We start from the raw sequence: 7,044 nt of genomic DNA, 5'->3' as shown, positions 1-7,044 counted from the left end.
TACAGATTTTGACTTGGATAAGGTCAACATTTTACTCAAGGATACCGGTTGTGAAGAGAGTAAGGGACAAAGAGATTGCTACAGTCTGTCCTGATGTACACGGAGAATATAAGAGTGGTCAGGATTATGAGCTACTGGAACCAAGCTACATAAAATAACTCAACAGCTCTTATTTAGCTTATTTCATCTGAAACTTATTACCTAACTTGGCTCATTCTCTTTCACCACTCTTGCACATACACCTCACCTCCTCTATAGTGTTTCAACAGATAAATTCTCACTCTTTCATTCTCACCATTACTCCAGAAAACCTCCCAAATGGATAGAGCCATGCTGACAATGAACAGCTTTTGTTGGCTTAGCCCACATCCTTTGAAGAAGTAGTGTAATGACACTAACAGGAAAACTCTTCCTGTTGCTGTCTATGCTCGGAAGTGACTACAGCACAGGGTCTATAGCGTGGACAAATTCTCACTGCTGCACATCCCAGTGATCAGAATTGGGCTAGTGCTCAAACCAACCAGACAGAGAAAGTCTCATAGTGCCAGGTGAGCTCTTTCTAAGTTACACATGTAAAATTCATCAGATGATGTCATACTTTTTTACACTGTTTATTGGTTAAATTTCTGTTTGTTTCTAATCATTGGCTTACCACTTTACCTAGAGGAGGTATGGAGGCTCTAGGACTGACCTACTTTTATCCTTCACGTTTTTGTTCATTATAATAGTACTTTTTGTGAATTTGGGGGAAATTTGGTCTTAATTTTTTAATGTTCACTGACCCTTTTACCTTACTTCCCCCTTGCCCACTATTTTTGAACAACATTAGACCTTTCTTTTACTCTGTTTTTGATGGCCAGGGAAACTACGATGATTTTTTTTTTCCACAATGGTTGTTAATGAATGTATAAAAACTCTTTATTAGTCTAGATTAATCCATCAGTTAGGCAGTTCAAAGCAAGCCTTAGCTGGCCACATAGTGATTACACTGAAACACCATGATGTGAGAGTTGCAGGTAGGGTTCTTTAGAGATACAAGCTGATAATCCTCTGTTGGCTTCTTGGGTAGTTCCCCAGATTTATTGGGCTTTACAATCATGTATGAAAGCTGTAATTATGCTTTTTTTTTTTCTTTTTTTTTTAAGTAAATTCAAAGAATTAAAATTCAAAATGTTTAAAATGCTGGAAATAAATAGTAAAAATGATGCATGTTCTGGCTTGGCTTACAGCAAGCACTTAGGTTTTCCTTCTGCCACTTAAGCAGTGCACAGTTTAAAAATCTGTGTATGAATCTTACATGTCTCTGTCTCCCACTTTACAACAAAATGATACTTGGCCATATTCCAGATTTCAGAGAGCTCAGAAAATTTGTATAGGATATGTCAAGTTAAGGGAAATTTGGTAGGGGCTGAAAGCTTTATAGAAAGGGAGATGACAGTTGTTGAGCCTCTCTTAAATTGTAAAGCACAATACAGACATACACAACCATGTGGAAGGGAAGTTCAATTTTGTTTCAACCAGATGACTGTATTTATGGGGTGCTTTAGCTTTGGCTTTATCAAAGTATATTAGGACTTTTTTACTATCTCTGTCCAGAAGAACTGCACTGTGAAAAAAAACTGAGAGCCTGAGTGGACCTGCTGGCAGCGAGCACTGTGGCTTGGCTCTCCAGTTGGTTGGGGGAAGGTTACAAATCCACACAATGTCCCATACAACAGATTAGCTATGGACGGGGCTCGGTGCCTGCAGGTCTGGCTGTTTGAGCAACATGGAGCCAGCAGTCTTGGCTCTCTACCTCACGTTAGCAAAGTTGTGTTGACCCCTGGCACACCATGCACGCCAGCACAGGATGGCATGACTGCATGGCACAAAGGATGATGCTGGCAGCGCGTGGAGTTGGGGCCAGACTCATTGCTGTTTGCTAGCAAGCTTCAGCAGTGTGCTATGCTGTTCCTGGCACACCCCATACTTCTGGGCTTTATTCAGAGGAAAATGAGGGCTGACACAGGGTGCTGTTCTTTCTCAGCATCTCTGAACTAAAAGATTGCAGTAGGTGGCTTATTGCTGGATGACAGAAGAGCCATGGTCATTAGATGTCCTTCACAATGCTGAGTGGAGGTTCCCAGAACAAGGTTTGCTTGGAAGAACCATTCTACCTGCTGTATGAACATGCCTAGACGCAACCAGCCACAGCTATTCTGGGATTTCTTAAACTGTTACAATTCAACAATGAAACCACTTTTCTGTGTTTTAGTCACTTGCCATGGTGACTTTTGTAGGTTATGACAAAGTAGGAACATATATTAATGGAAACAAAGGACTTTCCTTTTTTTTTTTTTTTAATACAGATATGTTTGTTTTTTTTCCCTCAGGCAGCAGTTTCTACCTGATTACAACATTCACCAGTTTGTCAGTATTTCATTAATAAAAAATAAAAAAATAAAAAGAAAAGAAAAGAAAAGAAAAGAAAAGAAAAGAAAAGAAAAGAAAAGAAAAGAAAAGAAAAGAAAAGAAAAGAAAAGAAAAGAAAAGAAAAGAAAAGAAAAGAAAAGAAAAGAAAAGAAAAGAAAAGAAAAGAAAAGAAAAGAAAAGAAAAGAAAAGAGAAGAGAAGAGAAGAGAAGAGAAGAGAAGAGAAGAGAAGAGAAGAGAAGAGAAGAGAAGAGAAGAGAAGAGAAGAGAAGAGAAGAGAAGAGAAGAGAAGAGAAGAGAAGAGAAGAGAAGAGAAGAGAAGAGAAGAGAAGAGAAGAGAAGAGAAGAGAAGAGAAGAGAAGAGAAGAGAAGAGAAGAGAAGAGAAAAGAAAAGAAAAGAAAAGAAAAGAAAAGAAAAGAAAAGAAAAGAAAAGAAAAGAAAAGAAAAGAAAAGAAAAGAAAAGAAAAGAAAAGAAAAGAAAAGAAAAGAAAAGAAAAGAAAAGAAAAGAAGAAAAAAGAAAAGAAAAGAAAAGAAGAAAAAAGAAAAAGAAAAAACGTTTTCAAAAGTTGTTTTAACTGAGCTTTTTAAACTTTACTGCTCAATGAAACAGTTTACAAGGTATGTGACTGGGAGTCATTTTTTAAATCCCAATTAAAAAATATATATAGTTTGGTATTTTTTAATTACCTAAATGTAAAACAAAATGGAGAGTTTATAAGTTTCAGATGGTTTCTTGAGGCTTTATAACTTTGATCTGAAGATGAAATTGCCCTCTTACCATCTTTTGAAAACAAAAAAGACCCAACCAAAACCAAGGGAAATGTTGTGATTTTAAAACTGATTACAGCAGGTATGCAGTAAATTATGTCCACACTTTTTATAAGGATTTTTACTGGCATGGATCCTAGTCATGGCACCACATCAAAATCTATAATCAGTCCACAGGTGCTGATCCATTCCCCTGCTCGCGCCACACTCAGAAGACTTCTGGTAGTCTGTGGCTTCCGGGGCTGGGCTTGGCTGTCATGCCCAATGGTGCGAACCCACAGACAGTTTAATTAAAACCCACGGTTAGTTTCTTCTTCCAAGAAACAAAAGCAGGCAAAGCCATTGTCCTTTCTTTCCCTCAGATGCATTTTACTTCCAAGGTGAACCAGGTTCTGGTGGCACAATGGGACCCAAGAAGCCCCCTGTTCCGCATCCCTTCACTTGAAAAGACAGAAAACAGCATTTGAAAGCAGAGGTTCACCTTCCACTGAATACCAGAGGTAAGGCTGGCAGATGTGGTGCTTTCGGAACAGAGCATCAAATGTATACGAAGCAGTGGTGACTTTGGGACTAAGCCAGAGCAGTGTGGGTGAGAGAGGAGGAAAAGGACGAGCTGTCTGCTGGGCCGAGAACAGGCTTCCCAGCAGACAAGCAATGACCATCAGGAGGAAATGAAGCTTGTTGGAGAGTTTTTAATAGCCAGTTCCCAAACTGGCTGTAATTTTAGCAGCCAGTTCAGCTAGACTGGTCTGAGCTTTTTCCAACATAGCCCTGTTCAAAGAGAGTTTAAGAAATCCTTCTGCCTGCTGCTGAAGACCAGATCAGAAGCACATTTCTCAAAGAATCTTTTACAATAACGCAAATGAGACCCAATACTATAATTACCGTCACAGGCTCAGTGGGTATCCTTCTGTTCATAGTGTGCATTTTCCTAACCTCCTAATCTCCTGTATATGAGATATGTTTTTATAACACATGGAACGGTGTTAAGTTTCTTTCTGATAGCATGTCTTTCAGGAGGGAATTTGGGAGAATTAAATAAAAACTTCAGTCAAGGCTGAACTCTCACATGCAAATACTTTCCCATTTTGGAAGGGGCACAGCTTCGTACCATGATCCCATTTGGTCTGGCAGACAGATCTATTTCCCCAAGAACTTTTGGGACCAAACCAAACTCTTCTGAATTATAGAGTTATAGCTCCAGTTCAGAATTTGTTCAGAATTATAGCTCCAAACAGGGTCTAAGAACAGCCCCTTGAGGTTTCAACTGCTCCCTCCTTATTCAACTTCATACACATGACTTGGTATACCACTTAAGTCTACCAAACTTACAGGTGGGCAGATGAGTAGCATTTTGGTCTGGTCCACCCTGTAGACCCACAGCAAAGATAGCAGTTTAGTGGAGCTGATTGTCTACAAATGGGACTGATACAAGGATGTCAGATGCCTCTGCTCCAGATGAGCCTGGGATATGGACAAAGGACACAAAATTCACAGCTAGCTCATCTTCTGGTGGTTCCTGTCTTCCTGACTAATCTCATCATCTCAGAAGTTTTCAGTTCTCTAGAATGGGACTTGGCTTCTCAACAGGCCTAAACCTGGGGCCATAACCTACATCTAAATCCCTATCCCAAACCTCTTTGGCCTATGTCTAAAATAAACACTCCCAACCACATGTTTAAATAATGTCAGGGTCTCAGTACAAACTGATAAGAGCCAGAGGATTCAGCCTAAAGGTGAACGACCCTGTTCTCTGTAATGTGTTATCCTCCTCCTCCTCTTTTTCTCACAACAGCTAAGTGTTAGCACATTACATCATCAAGCATTTGAATTTTCCTGCTCTTGTCATGTTTAAACTCGATTGTCTAACACTCGCCTTTTACGCGTTGCCTCTAAGCTCTTCGCAGTCAGCAAACCTACTGCTGACAGATGGTGGGGAAAAGTGGGCTGAGCTGGATTTCTTCCAAAATCTATGTCTAGCCACATGATATGTAAAACACAACTCTCATTTAAAATCTGGTCCTTTTTTGTTTTTGTTGATCTTTTAGAACTATTTTTATTTTGGGGAGGGTTATTTTGGGGATCTTTGTTTGTTTGTTTGGGCCAATGACAGCAGCGTACTTTCTGGCTTCTACGCCCTGCTTTTGGCAGTTTCTGAACTACCAGACAGGAAATTCTCCAAAGTATTGCAGCTGAGAATTGGCCCATTTTCCTGGAACGGAGATAAAGTGGAATAGTTTTGTCAGGTTCTTCTCTTCATATGTAGTAACCCATACTAATGCATATATAAAAGTCTTCAGCCCAGAAATCCTCAGTAAGGGTTACTGATTGATGAAATCTCTGTCAGCGGATGATTTGTCCATTGTAAAGGCAGCTACTAAAGCTGCAACTTATTCATTCTTTTTTCCTTTTTTTTTCTTTTTTTTTTTTTACAAATATTTCCCCCTGACCAGTGCAATGCATCAAACAGTTTCTGGTGAAACCTCTGAAAGGGCAACATTTCTTCAGCAGAAGGATATGACTTTCCATCAAACCTAGAAAAATATTTATGAGATGCTTTTGTATTTATTTACCTATTTTTCAGGAAACATTTTTTTCTTTTCCAAGTTAAAATTAATACATGTATCATGAAATGTCACATCTCATTTTCTCGGAAGACCTAAGGCTAGGAAGGAATGCAAGCACGGTAAATATTGCATTGGCTACATTTTCATATTTTTAAAAGATCATCTGTATGCTCAAGATGAACATATAAAACAACAAAAAGTTGAATACGTTACTAGTACAGGGTACTGGAGGAGATAATCTTGAAAGATCCTTCAACATCTCTTCAGCCAGCTTTATTTTCCATCTAGGACAAGATGTGAAAAGGACAATCCCTCTTTTATTTGTTCATATGTATCTAATCAGGCAGTTGGATTGCCTGAATATGAATGAAGACCCTAGGTGAATGCATAGATTAGAAACCAACAGAAGGAGTAGATCAGATCCTCATCCAAAGTGTAATGGCCAAGGCAGACAATTTTACATTGGTTAACTGAGTAATCATTGTGCTACATAAAAGATCTAACTTGTTATAAAAATACACATATAGTGTTGGATTGTGTGCTGCCGTATACTTGAAGATATCAGATCATAAAGTGTGGTGCCGAGACTGGTAATAATCAGACCTAACAGATAACACCAATTTTATAATGCCTTCTTAAACAGCTGTTTGTCAGACAACTAAAACAGTAAGAGAGATTTGGTGCACTGAAGGAATCACAAGTAGAGTTGGCTGGAAAATGCAGATGGAGCAAAACTTTCCCAGACTCTGTCTGTTTGGGGAATGCCTCTGCTCACTGTGCAGACAAGGAAGACAAGTGGTGGAAGACACGGGTGTTGGCGAGCTTACCTGGGCACTTCTGTTGTGTGAACAATGCAGATGGGAGCAGCACTGATGTCTGATGGTCCCTCCAACTAGGGCTGCACCTGCAGACCAGGCTATCTGTTTCTGAGAAGGCGTACATTTCAGTTCATAGGATCCAAATCACATTTGCCTACCTTCATTGCTAAATACCTATGGACTAGGTGGTATTTGGTCAGCGCAGTGGCTGCAGCACTGGGGCCTTGGTGTTTAGTTAGTCCGATCACATCATCGTTGTATGGAATAGGCTATGGATGTAGAAAAGTAAGTACATTTGGAAAATGTAAACACAATTATCATGGATAACAGACAGCTACATTCATAAGGAAGTTCAACATCTCTGATGCAAGTCTGATTTCTAAGTCCGTTCTTGCAACACATGAAAAATAACTGGTATTGTATTGCATTTGTTCAATCTCTATTTCAGTAGACTGTAAAGGCCTGATAGAGGCTGGGAC

The 7,044-nt window shown here is 39.4% G+C and overlaps 1 long non-coding RNA gene across 2 annotated transcripts; it reads left to right on the top strand.

The window, feature by feature from the left end:
• The first annotated feature begins 1,369 nt into the window (after positions 1-1,369).
• Positions 1,370-5,947, top strand: LOC308185451. Of its 2 annotated transcripts, none has more exons than XR_013943392.1 (2): positions 1,370-3,030; positions 3,561-5,947. It is a non-coding gene; the product is annotated as an uncharacterized lncRNA (long non-coding RNA). The 2 variants fall into 2 exon arrangements; XR_013943393.1 differs by having other exon boundaries at positions 3,543-5,947.
• Positions 5,948-7,044: the final 1,097 nt, after the last annotated feature.

Source organism: Anser brachyrhynchus (assembly GCF_964034855.1).
Source record: "Anser brachyrhynchus genome assembly, chromosome: Z".
NCBI classification, from domain to species: domain Eukaryota; kingdom Metazoa; phylum Chordata; class Aves; order Anseriformes; family Anatidae; genus Anser; species Anser brachyrhynchus.
The sequence above is the reverse complement of the archived record's forward strand: the minus strand, read 5'-3'. Positions and strand labels throughout refer to the sequence as shown.